This window comes from Crinia signifera, chromosome 1 (genome assembly GCF_055691185.1).
Source record: "Crinia signifera chromosome 1, ASM5569118v1, whole genome shotgun sequence".
NCBI classification, from domain to species: domain Eukaryota; kingdom Metazoa; phylum Chordata; class Amphibia; order Anura; family Myobatrachidae; genus Crinia; species Crinia signifera.
The window spans coordinates 113,904,347-113,918,841 of record NC_139217.1 but is presented as its reverse complement, the minus strand read 5'-3'; positions in this window follow the sequence as shown (position 1 = coordinate 113,918,841).

Sequence of the window (14,495 nt, the reverse complement as noted above, 5' to 3'; positions counted from 1 at the left end):
GTTATTTTGTTTCAGTGCAGGGTAAATACTGGCTGCATTCTTTTTACACTGCAAATTAGATTTCAGTTTCAACACAACCCACCCAAATCTAACTCTCTCCGCACATGTTACATCTGCCCCAACTGCAGTGCAATATGGTTTTGCCCTTTTTGAGACCAAATTTGTGATCAGGTCTGAATTAGGCCCAATGTTCTTTTCAGTTACTGCTGAATGTGGACTTAGTGAACCTTCTTCAGTACAGCCTGCAGGTTAGAGAGAAAAAAACTACAACTGAGGCTATATCATGATCTTACTGTTTACCTATATTAGAGGAAGGTGAACTGTAATCTTTACTGAATGTCAGAACATATTTGGTTATTAAGAATTATTAAGTGCTGTATTTCCCTATAAGCCACTGCACATCCATAGAGGTATATTTACAATGCAGTAGCTTTTGCAAGTTACAGCTTCTGAGCAGGTTTGACCTAAAAACCCAGCAGTTTTGCACTTACTATCAAGAAAGATTTAAATTTTGACGCGAACACCACAACGAGTCCGACTTGGATCGATACCAGTATGAAAGTTTTGCAATAAGTTTTCAAACATTACATGTTTTCAAAGTATTTGCAGAGAAGTCTATTTAAAGTTGCATGCACGCAAACCAGTTGGTGATGCAGCTGAACCAGTCCGAAGCAGGTATGTCTATATGCTAGATGAAGGTCTCCACTGTAGCTTCCTGTGAAAATGAATCTCAAGCACTTTGCGATTGATTTGTGGGAGCACAAAGAAGTCGCAGGGAGCCAGGTCTGGACTATTCTGTGGACAACCAAATTTCTGGATGGTCCAGAAAATGCACCACTTTTATGGACTTGTGGGCAGGTGCATTATTACATAGTTACATAGTAGATAAGGCTGAATAAAGACTTGCGTCCATCAAGTTCAACCTAGGTTTTAACAGCTTTTCCCTTGTTATATAATATATTCTGATATTATTGTGATGGAGGAGGTCACCAAAAGTGAGAGTTCTTGGATGACACCTGGAAATGGCTTCCAGCACTTGCTGTAGTATTTGATTGGCACATCCGTTCCCAGTGATGATGTTCTACTGCACATGCGGTATGGTAGCTACATGACCACTGAAACAGCCACCATCTGCTTGACCATGAGGCACTCATGTCAATACTTCTGTGGCTGCATACCTTAGACTGTGGTCCACTGGGCCTACTGTTGTTTCAGCTCAGAGCTGAAACTATAGTTCCAGGATTCATCGCCACTGATGATCTACTAGACTGAGTTTGAGTGTCAAACTTGGCCAGCATGTTGCAGTACAAAGTTACCCATACCTCCTGATCTCAAGTCAGCTGATGGGGCACCCAGCATGAAGAAGCGTTGCTTAGACCAAGCCCTTTGTGGAGTATCAAGCGGATGTATCCCAATGAGAGGCTGGGTGAATCTTCTCTAACTTGGCAACCATGGTGTCCACCTCAACTATGGCACGGCAGAAACGTTGTCCTTGTTGATGGTGGCAAAAGTTGGCCACCGCACTCCTCGTCTCCCAAAGACTGTAAACCACTCATACACATTGGGGCAGATGTATTAAGCCTGGCAAAGAGATAAACTGGAGATAAAGTGGAAGGAGATAATGCACCAGCCAATCAGCAGTGTTTGAAATATGACAGTTGGAAGCTGATTGGCTGGTGCGTTAGCCCCTTCCACTTTTTCTCCAGTTTATCTCCAGTTTATCTCTTCGCCAGGTTTAATACATCTGCCCCAGTGACTCTGGATGGTGCTTCCTACCCAAAAGCAGCACTCAGTCGATCAAAACACTCCTGCTGTCTTATAGTCATAATTGATCATGGCTCTCCAGTGGTCTGTGAGCCCCATAACAAGTTTGTGAAGAAATGAACATGTCATCTTCTACGGTGTGCAGTGCCGCTTATAAAAGGTTCTGTGTCTTGACATTTCACAACAAGATTACAGTTTACAACTCTACTCATCCTGTTCACTGCACATCCAGAAACGTACTGCACACCACTTGTAATGTGTTATCTGATTACATATCAGTATTTTCTCCATTCTCAGTATCCTGACTGTTAACAATACAAGCAGGCCCTATATACATTTTATTAAGAATCCCCAGAAAAAAAATGCTGACACTGGCCAGACTTCACCAGTCCTGCGAATTGTGTATCTACTTTACCTCAGAAACCGAGGATGATGATCATGTTTGAAGAGTGATTCCTAAATACTTTTAATGTAATGATTTTATCTTAAACCAATAAGTACTTACTGTATGTTTGCCTATGTAAGTGGGAACATTTGTACAATTCCATTCTCAGCTAAAGTAATTTCACCCTTTTAAATGTTATATATTATTTACCCCCCAAATGTCACTGTGATATATTTGATGTCACTACACAGGATTTCCTGGGAATTAGTCTAATACATTATAGTGCTATGGATGTCAGCGTTTGCTCTGCAAACATCATTTTGACCAAGCTCTTTAGTCTTATAGAAGAGCCTGCACAGATGGAGAGAGGACAATAGCGGATTTCAGTCATTATTTATACTTACTAAATAGTCAACTCAATAGGTGGCAGCCCAATGAGATTATACAGAAATGTAATAACTGTGCTATAGAACAGCTGTGGAGCATTAAGCGTTGTACACATGGAGAACCACAGAGCACAGCCGTTGTTCTGTGTGTGTGCTGTTAAAAATAACATTACTTTAAATGATTTTACAGCTTCATGATGATAAAATTACAATTCTTAAGTTTATACATGCAGGTGGGGGCCAACACGCCAGGGTATGTTGGGCTATGGCGCTCTTCTAAGTCTGCCACTGTGCTCAGCTGCTTACCTGGCGTAATGGGAGTGCCAGCTGTGGGAACCTTGCAGGAGCCGGCGCCTGGAGCACTGGCTCCATCAGAGCCACCCTCGCTAGGCCCTGGATGGCGCCAAACCCTAATTTTTTGCCACCCTGATGATTATTTCAGTGTCCTGTCCCCTGACGTAACAATTTTTAGATATTATGTATTTGACCTACATTGTCTTGTACTGTATTAAATGTTTGCACGATTTGCACTGATAGATGGGTACGACATCTATCAGTGCAGGGAGAGGAGCCAGGCTGTTCAGGGAGCACTGGGCATGCCCCTAAAATGCTTGGCTCAGTCCCCTCCACATTTGGTTCCACTCCTTTTGGGAAGCGCCCAGATTCCTTCCAATGACTCACTATCTAATGGGGATCATGCTTTGTAACCACAATGGTCGTACTAGGTGGACACTGCTGTTTTTATTTGATGTCTATGCTTGTTTGACTGACTGACTGATTGATAAAAAAATAAAACTTTATTAAAATTGTATTAACAAAAAAGTCTGACACAATCATGGACAGTTATTGTAAAACGAACAATTTCTAGAAATTGAATAATCTTCTATTGACTGCAGCAGTGTTTTCTGACTATACTAAAGAATTGAGCCCCTTTTCAAGTGTCAATCATGGTGCTTCAGAACACATTAAACATTCATTTGCCTGTAGTTGTATAAAGTGCCTTACGGTGAAGGAACACTTTTCTTCTTTAAAACCACTAATTACTCTGTCTATATACATTTTACCCTTTTTAAAAAGTGCGAGTCATTTTTTAAAAACCTGATCAAACAGCATTTCCAGAAAAGTACACGACATCTTATGATAGTAAGACGCCATGCAAGCATGCTTTGTGACTGTGCAAACAGACAGCTCCCATTTACCGATGGCAGCGAGATGCAAATAGGCAATGCAGAAAGAATCATAGCTCTAATTGGTCATTCATACAATGCCAGCTAAGGGTATGTCCTTGTATAAAGGGCAGACAAAAAGCCATTTACAGCAATCCATCAGTCTTCCAGCACCACACTGTTATTGACCTTATACTACACGCTGTGATAACATTTGCTTTGTAGTGCCACTCATATACAAACATATATTTGCTGCCAGTAGCAGATAATGTGCAGCAACTTGTCCAAGGTGATAAAGGCCGAGTGATTAAGACGTCAATGCTTGGCATTAGTGCATGACCACCTCCATTTTTTCTATTGCCCTGTAATTTCCATTTCTGATGACTCACTTTCCTGGGTTTTTCTAGGAATATACGTCCTGGAGATGATGCTCAGAATCACCCTGTTACTGTGTATGACACAGCAGAATCCTAAATCCCTTGTCAGGCCATAGCCTCATACTGCAGCCTCCATTCGTCTAGGACACATGATCGCATATGAAAATATTTAGTGATACTTTTTGCTTTCATTAAAAGAGATCTCTGGGGTATTGTCAATTCTTTCTGCGAGCTGTGACAGCGAGCAGCGCTGACTGCTTGCTGTCACAGCTCGCCCTGTCAGTATTCTTGACCCCCTTCACACTCCATTTCCCCATCGCTAGGATTTGTAACATTGGGGAAACGGCTTGTGCGGCCGCTAAAACAGCGAGGCTCACAGCTAAATGCAGCGGCCTCCCTGCATTAGCCGCGAGCCTTGCTGTTTGTGGGAATTCCCCCGGAATGTAGAATAGGGTGTGCGGCCAGTGAGGGTCGCTCTGTGTTAATTGAAAGGCACAAAACCAAACACAATCCTAATCCCCACAACGCTTGGTGAAATATTTCCATTTTGCTCATGAATTCTAGAAAACAGATTGACCTGAACAATCAAAGATCCAGTATCATCTCAGGCAGAACAACTAATTAAGTAGGGTCACTGAGGCACAGTTATTAACAGTACAGGCTTCTACCTTCTTGTGGGATGGGGACTGCTGCTGTCTGAGAACGGAGACAGAGGCAGAACTACCATTGGTGCAGGAGGTGTTACGGATGGTGTAATGGTTAGCATTACTGCCTCACAACACTAATAATGGGTTCGATTCCCACCATGGCTCTAACCTGTGCGCAGTTTGTATATTCTCCCCGTGCTTGTGTGGGTTTCCTCTCCCCAATCCAAAAATATATTGGTAGGCTAATTGTCTCCCAACAAATTAAGCCTAGAATGGCTGTGTATGTGTACATGTGGTGGGGAATATAGATTGTAAGCTCCACTGGGCCAGGGACTGATGTGACTGTTCAACTATGTAAAGCGCTGTGGACTATGAGTGCGCATTATAAGAAACTGTTAATAAATAAATAAGGTGCATTGCACCGGCGCCCCTGAGGAACCCACTGCTGTGTGGCATATTGTTACCTTGAGTTTAGTGGAGAAGGGGGGACCAAATTATATTTTTGCACCTCGGACAATCACTCACAAGTTCTGTCACTTACCGGAGAGGAGACCACCAGCCACTCTTTAAGAGAGGAGGAGGGAGCCTGTGTGCAGCCTCCTCCATTCAGGCCCCCTCCTCTCCTCCTCAGTGCACAGTGCAGTAGAGTCTGACAAACACAATCTGGTTGAGAACTGTAAGCTACAGTTCTTGTGAAATGTCAAGGCACATAACCCTACAGTATGTAAGCAGCACTGCACACCAAAGAAGTCAGAATGTTTATTCCTTCACAAAGCTAGTATGTAGCTCAGGGATGGGGAACGTTTGGCCCTTCAGCTGTTGTTGAACTACACATCCCAGCATGACCTGCTTCAGTTTTGCTATTTGGCCTCTCCCTCTTGTCCTTACTGGCCACAAACTGCACGGGAGAATGTTACACTATCATAATACAAAGTAAAGGCAGTATAAACTTATAGTCCATATAGTCACTAAAATAGCAGATAAAAGCAACCGGCAATATTAGCAGCAAAGCCTTGCATGTAGATCATACATATGGGTACTTGTTTAGTTTCACAGTGGCAGATATCGCATGCGATTTGATGTGCGATGCGATTTAGTACCTGTTCATAACCCCACTATCTACTATGGCATGGAGTTGATTTTATATAGTATGGCGAGCACAGCGAGCCCGAAAAGTGGTAAGCGTAGCGAGCCCGCGAGGGGACGTGTATTACTTTACATGTATTCCGCATCCCCTCACCATGGAATACATGTATTCCGCATCCCCTCACCATGGAATACATGTAAAATAATCCGCATGTGCTCGCCACACTATATAAAATCAACTCCATGCCGTAGTGGATAGTGGGGTTATTAACAGGTACTAAATCGCATCGCACAACAAATCGTATGCGATATCGCATGCAAATCGCATTTGATTTATCTGCCACCATGAAACTAAACAAGTACCTACATATGTATAACTAGGTGATTCATCGCGCCCTACGGGCACTCTTCACACCGTTGTGAGGGGCTCCACCCCCTTACTCTGTGAATGCCTTTATTGCGTGAAATATGGTTTGTGCAGGAGGGGTGAGTGTGGTATACTGCGCCCCCTTAACCTGTGAACGCTTTTATTGCGGGGAATATGGTTTGTGCGGAAGGGGGGGGGGATATTGCGGGTGTGGGAAGGGGGGGGGTATGGTGTTTGCACAGGTGGATGTGGGGGTGCTGCAGAAGGTGGAGTGGCAGGGGCGGTGGTGGCGTGGGTGTGTGAGGGTCAGGCGCGAGGGTGGGTGGTGGAATTGCGGGTGGTGGAATTGCAGGTGCGGGGTGCCCCATGTGTGTGGTGTGGGTTGGTGGAGTGTGGGGGTGCACCAGTTGAGTGAGAGGCAGTTGCGGAGGTGCTGTGGGTGCGGGTCCAATGGTGGTGTGGTGGTGGAGGTATGGATGCCTGGGTACTGCGAGTGGATGATGGGTGGGTATGGGGGTGCCATGGGTGGGTGCATTAGTACCACGGGTGGGGGACTAGTGGGTGCGGTGTTGCTGCAGGTGGGATAGGGTGTCCGGTGGTGCTGTGGATGTGGGAGGGGCAAGTGCAGCTGTGCTGCGGGTGGTGGAGTTGCAATTGTGGTGGTGCTGTGGCTGGGGGAGGGGCGGGTGCATGGGGTCCTGTGGGTGGGGCGGTGTTACGGGTGAGGAGGTACTGCAGGTGGGTGAGGGTGTACTGCATGCACAGTAGGTGTGGTTGCGTATTGCGTGGGTGTGTGTAGTGTTACCGCGGGTTGTGGAGGAGCGGGTGTGTGCAGGGGTGGGACGGGGCGAATCTAGACTTTGTTGTAGTGTGTGTTTACTGTTTAATCTCTACCCTCCAGTCCCGATTCTTCCCCTTCCCAGTCCCAACGCCTCCTCTACCCAGTCTGCTACCAAAAACTATATTTAAGAGTGAGAGACACCCCCTGGCTGTCAGTGTGAGGCCCTTCCCAACTGTCAGTGTGAGTCAGAGACCCCCCCCCCCCTGGCTGTCAATGTGAGCGTGAGACCCCCTTGCTGTCAGTTTTGCGGCACCGGAGGAGAGGAGGAAGAGTGAGATGCGCTGTAGGAGAGGAGGGTGGGTGCGAGTCAGCATCTCCTCCTACTGGCCGAAACCATCATCGAGGTGTGTGGGCTTGACCTGGAGGCACGCAGCTAATGTTTGAGAGGGCATGCTTCCATGTGGTAACATCACAGGACGTCTGCACGGCTCGCCCTGGAGTAATGTATATCTGTCAAATATTTATTTTAAACCCTTGGTGGGGCACCCTGCTCTTATACTGTGTGTCCCTGCTCTTTTATGGCCCATTCTCTGTCACCCTGCTCCAGGTTCACTCTGTGAATGTGTGTATGACTCCGCCCAGCTCAGCACAAGCTTCTCAGCCTCTGACCTCTTTTGCAAAGCCGCAAGGGACTTCGTCCACTCCCAGTAATGCAGTGCACACTTGTGCAGTCAGTGTGCCTCGGCTCCCGATGCTCAGCACCATTAATCATCGTCACATCGTCAGATAGGTGAAGTTGCAGCACTACCCCACTCCCATGCACAAAACCTTTAGCTATAAAAAAAAAATATATATATGCCAAACACAAGGGAGCCCTAGATAGAAAGGGGGCCCGGGGGTACTGACCCCATGAGCCCCCCTTAACTTGGCTCTGGTCAACCGCAATCTTCTCTCGAGGAGGAAGCACTGTCCAAAACCAGTGTTTGAGTCCCTGGAAGATGAAAAGCGATATGACTAACCTGTGTCCACCATCAGAAAGGAAAACATTGATATGTGAGCCATAGTTGAGGTGGCCCTGTTAGACATGCTTGGCAACTCATCGGGCCCCATTCGCTTGATACTCTACAAAATGCTTGACATAGGCCATGTTTCTGGATGCGGAGAACACCACCAGCTAACTTTGATAGGAGTAAGCACAGGTGACTTGGTGCCACAACGTACTGGCTCATATCTGTAAGATCATCAGTAGTGATGAATCCTGGATCTACAGTTTTGAACCAGAGACTAGAAGTTCCAATGTGAGTGCTGCATGGTTAAACATACTGTATCGTTACGGTCTTTGTGGACAGAAATGGCCATGTAGCTACCATATCATAAAACTTGTGTAGCAGCGCACTGTTGCTGGGGACTGGGAAATTATTATTTCTTTATTTATTAACAGTTTCTTATATAGCGCACACATATTCCGCAGCGCTTTACAGAGAATATTTGAACATTCACATCTGTTCCTGTCCCAGTGGAGCTTACAATCTATATTACCTACCACACATATACACACACACACACAGACAGTTTAGGGTTAATTTTGTTGGGAGCCAATTAGCCTACCAGTATATTTTTGGATTGTGGGAGGAAACCGGAGTACCCAGAGGAAACCCACGCAAGAACGGGAGAATATACAAACTTCACACAGTTAGAGCCATGGTGGGAGTCAAACCCATGACCTCAGCGATGTGAGGCAGTAATGCTAACCATTGCACCACCCGTATTGCCAAATATATACAGCCTGCCTGAACATTTCAGCTAAAAATTTTGTAAAAAAATGCACGTCGACCTTCTTCATGTAGACATTTTGACCATGTCAACCTTTAAATCCTGTCGACCATATGACTGTCTATCTTGAGTCATTCTATGATCAGTCTGGTTTCGGTACTTATGTAATATCTGGGCTCCCGTTTTTCTTATGAGACCGCGTCCCCTTGAGGGGGCTCGCTGCGCTCGCCACGCTTCGGGCACGGTGGCTCGCTGCGCTCGCCACACTATATAAAATCAACTCCATGCGTAGTTGGATAGTAGGGGTATGAAAAAATGGGGTGCATTTAACATGGGAGCCCAGATAATACATAAGTACCGATTATTTATTTACAGTTTCTTATATAGCGCAGCAAATTCAGTTGCGCTTTGCAATAGGAAACAGTGATAAACCAAACTGGGTAGTAGCAAACGAACATAGAAACAGCAGGGCCCTGCTCGCAAGCTTACAATCTATTGAAGAAGATGTAGCTGCTTCACCAAGTGTTTTGGAGCAACTTAGCATCGACTCCTCTGGCAAATACTGTTAAATAATTTAATGTTCACTTTAAATATTGTAAATAGAATACTTTTTTGCATCCAAATATTGCACACCATGTGTGTGTGCGTGTGTGTTGATAGATAGATACAAATACCAATATTGAGCCAATTGTAATAAACTAAAGTAGAAGATCCTTTGCCTGAATGAACCTAAAAGTGACATTGTTTGTGTGTGTGTGTGTGTGTGTGTGGGCGGAAGGGCCCTATAGTATTACGGTTATTAAAATGTGGTTAACTATTTCTGCTTAGTCAATAAAGCTGGTTAGTAATTATCTGTCTTCCTATAAACAAAAAAAATTGCCTAATTAAACTCAAAATGAAATTGCAGCTTGGATCAATTAAGGTGAATTAAGATCCATTTTAACAGTTCACTCTATTTTTATTAATAACATTTAACCTAATATTACACATATAATTAAAACAAGATACATAAATCCACATTCAACTTATGACAAATATGAATGCTTATACAATTTTTGTTCCCCTTAGAGCTAACCTCTCACTCTGCTCACACAAGGGTAATGAATATTTGTTTAATTGGAACAATACTATAATAATGGTGGATCCCCTTTACTAGTTTTCTATTAAGTGGCACTTTGTATAACATTGCAATGTGTTTTTGTATGTGGGTATATGACGGCAGTCTAAAATACACATTTTTTATATAGTTATTGAAGGTTTATTTATAAATGTCAAAACAAATACTTGTTTGATAAAAAAAAACACTTCTGTTTAAATATATATCTAATGAATGAGAACATCTTTGTGTTTGTCTGATTACAATAAACTCTAAAACCACTGTATCGATTGAGATGTGGCTTTCACTATTTTGTAAGTAAATTTTCCCCAGACAGGTTTTAGGCTAAGGATCATCATGATCGGTCATCAGTGGGCAGAGCTCTGTGGTGATGGGTTCCGTGCACAGGTCTCAGCAAGTCTGCAGAAATAGGCGTATGCGTCTCAACAGGCACAATAGATCAATTGTCAGGGGGCAATGGATGACATTTTGTGTGATGGCCTCTCCTATACTATTCTTGGTAAGTGGGCAGCGACAGGTGTAAACACCTCAATAGCGAATGATCAGAAAACCGTGGCACATGTCTACAGTCAGACTTATGTAAGGCAAGCATTGTTACTTAGCACTTAACTTGGACTAACATCTATAAATGTACGTCAAATTACTTTTTTTTTTTTAACTGGTTCGTTATTGTTGAGACTTCATAATGCCTAGGAGAACATTTTTACTTGATCGTGACAGTGCAGCAGCTAAAAGGGCGTGCACTATGAGAAGAAAGAAGGATAACCCAGAGAGAACGTTGCCTCTTAGAAACCTAAAAAAGATGCTCTTAGCATCAAACTCCACAGTATCGAAATACTCACATAGCCTTGCCTATTTGAATAGGCAAGGTGAAACCACTGAAGGAAATGCCTCCGATCACTTTTAAACACATTTTCCAACACCTTCCAACCCACCATATATTTACAACTGCCACCCAAAAAGAGCCTTTCTCCACTCCAGTTTATTTTCAATGCTGCAGCCCCGCTTATCTTCCTTACTGAATACACTATGTCCACCATCCCTCTTTTACAAGCACTTCATAGGCTCCCCTTCCCTTTCAGAATCAAATTCACGCTTCGCACACTGACCTTATTTACCTTTACACTCCCACACATCCTCTTCACCAGGGGTCTTCAACCTTTAAGACAGTGTGGGCCACATTAAAAAATTCAACGAAGCCCGAGGGCCACTAAGCTCTACTGTGGTATTTAGCACAGCTCTTAATAGATAGACAGCACAGCCCCCACATAGATAGTTGGCACAGCTGCCCATACACATAAACCCTGCCCCCAATATATAGTCTGCACCAGGGCTATTTCTAAACAATTAGGGCCCCAGTGCGAACAGAATGAAAATGCAGCCCTCCATACATATTTTGGTATTTAAAAAATTGCGCGCGCCGCAGGCACGCTCCCAAAAAGGGGTGTTGCCTAATTATAAGGGGCGTGGTCTAATGATAAGCGTGTGAACTAGCAAGAAAAAAATGACCTGACATCTCACTTTTGCAACCTGCATGACCAGACATTGGTTACCGCAGGAATGGTTGTTGTCCTTCCACGCTTAAGTTGGCTGTCTAAAGGCCGCACAGTGACATATAAACATGAAGGCCCATTACACCATGATGCCCATTACACATTATGCCACACACCATGATACCCATTGCACATTATGCCACACACCGTGATGGCCATTGCACATTATGCCATACACCGGGATGCCCATTGCACATTATGCCACACACCGGGATGCCTATTGCACATTGTCGCACACCATGATGCCCATTACACATTATGCCACACATTGTGACACCCATTGCACATTATGCCTCACACCATGATGCCCAAAGGCGTAACTACCATTGGTGCAAGGGGTGCAACTGCTATGGGGCCCAGAGCTGAAGGGGGCCCATCTTTACAGTCTAAGGTATATGTGCTATATTCATTTATTAACAACAGTTGCTAAATAGGGGGCCCATACAAACTTTCGCTATGGGGCCTATGAATGTCTAGTTACGCCTCTGATGATGCCCATTGCACCTTGCACTATAAGGCCCCCAATACTCCTGCTTATGCATATGATGCCCCCAGCAGTGCCACTCACAAAATGCCACCAGTAGTGTCCCTCATAAAATGCCACCAGTAGTGTCAGTCATAAAATGCCACCAGTAGTGTCCCTCATAAAATGCCACTAGTAGTGTCCCTCACAAAATGCCCTAGTATTTCCCTCCATAGTCAGCACTGCATTGAGCAGCATGCCAGCCCTCCCTTAGTCAGCACCACATTGCACTGCCAGCCCCCCTCCCCCATAGTCAGCACCCTCCCCATACACAGGGCCACATTGCACTGCCAGCCCCCCCTCCCTTATAGTCAGCAACCTACCCATACACAGGGCCACATTGCACTGCAAGCCCCCCCTCCCCCATAGTCAGCACCCTCCCTTTATACAGGGCCACATTGCACTGCCAGCCCCCCTCCCCCATGGTCAGCACCCTCCCCATACACAGGGCCACATTGCACTGCCACCCCCCCTCCCCCCTAGTCAGCACCACGGTAGCTAGCCGGCATCACCCTCTCCTGAGACACTTGCCTTAGTGTCCCTTACAGAGGTCTCCTTTAGAGGGCTGCTGCTGCTGCTGCTGGCGGCGTCGGCTGTCTTAACGGCCAAGGAGCAGTCAGGGACAGGTGCACGGCTGCCGGTAGTTGTCACACTCACTCCAGTCTCCCGGCTGTCTGAAAGGACATGGGCGGGACGGGTGCGCGGCGTCAGGTACACAATGCACATGTTCGCCCACAGTCCCGCCCGCCCGCCCCAGCCAGCACAACCACCTCCGCTGCGTCCCACTGGTAATGGGACAGCGTGCGGAAGGATTTTAAGGGGACAGCACTCGGAAGGATTTTTATTTTTTTTAATCAGCACGGCATTTAATAAAAAAAAAAAAAAATTCACTGGCGGGCCACCTAAAACTACTCGGCGGGCCACTCGTGGCCCACGGGCCATGGGTTGAAGACCCCTGCTCTTCACTATGCTATCACTATACCACCTCTATTGCTGATAAACTTCCTTCCACTCCTACCTCCAATATTTTTTATGTGTTACAACCTCTCTCTGCCATTCTCCACCTCTCTACAAATCTTCAAAAAGCGCTTTCAAGACCCACTTATTCACCAAACCAAGCCAACACTCATCCTAACCATCTGGTCCACATGCACTGTCAATGTTTTATCACATGCATGAGGCACCCAAGCGTAATCCCCAAAAAGTGCCAGGTACCAGGGATAATAGAACAACCCTCGTGCAAATAAATTAGCTGTGGTAAACCAATGCAGCTTGATACCAGCCTACAAATGTGTCCACATATATATTGGCTATTTTTCTCAATTTGTCACAACATGCAAAATACGGCTTAGCTGTTTTTCCAAATGTAACAAGTAGATGGATTCTAAAAATATTTTGCAGCAGTAGAATTTGTATAAAGTAATAGATTAGAGAAGCAAATTTTTAGAAAAACATAGCGTAGCTTTTGCAGTGTCCAAGGTGTGCCATACAGAGCACAAAATAACCAACATGTATGTGGACTGTATGTCATTGTTTTCTTGTTTTGCTTATTTGTTAAGTATTTTGTTTATGTGGCTCTACAAGGGCTACAAAATCTAAAAAAGGACAATATCATCTAAAGATTATATTATATATGTAGAGAGAGACAGCACTCCAGTAGACCGGCACCCTCCTTCAATAATACATATGCTGGGGTGCAAACCTGTACAATATAATGTAAGTTACCTGTTGAAGGGCAATAAAGCTTTACAGCTGGGCTCCCACTGGTGTGAGTTTATTATTATTTTTTAAAAGTCCGTAAGTGCCATGATTCCTGCAGTGACATACACGGAATTACATCTCCTTGCTGGCAGATAATCTTGAGCTATTGAGCCCTTATTGAATTTACTCCCACACTGTGTGAAATGTATGAACCTATTGCTGATATAAGAGATCCCCATGATGAATTGGAATTTTTAATTGATTTCGGGACACCCACATCTATATACTACTCTTCCAATCTGAATAGGAAGTTTAATTATATACATCTAAGGTATCCTATTAACCAAACTTGGATGCCTCGATATAAGTGTACTGTTAACCCTATTTGTTTACAGAATCTACTCCAAATTGTTGAAAACCCCTGATAAAGTCTCTTGAGAGATTAAGGGGGATATTCAATCTCCGGCAAGCACCTCCCATCGGGGAGATGCCCCCCGGGCCCTATTCAATGCTGTCTTCCCCGACAGCATTGAGCAGGGTATCTCGGCAGAACGAGCCCGACATCACTAGCTGTCGGGCTCGTTCTGCCGAGAACAGCCGGGTAGTGACGAGCTGCCGGCTGCAGCTCGCCTCTTCCTGGCCGCAACTCGTGGCCACGCCCCCTTTTCGCTCCCCGGCAGGCGGGACATTGAACCCGCCTGCGTGTTCTCGGTCGAGCTGACCGAGAACGGGACTGGGTCACGGCGGTCGAGCAAGCTCGACTGCCGTGACCCTGACATTGAATACCCCCCTAAATGCGTTGGCTTCTTCTACACATCTTTAAACCCTAATTTGTACAAGGACTAAAGAAGAAATTGCACTGTATGAAA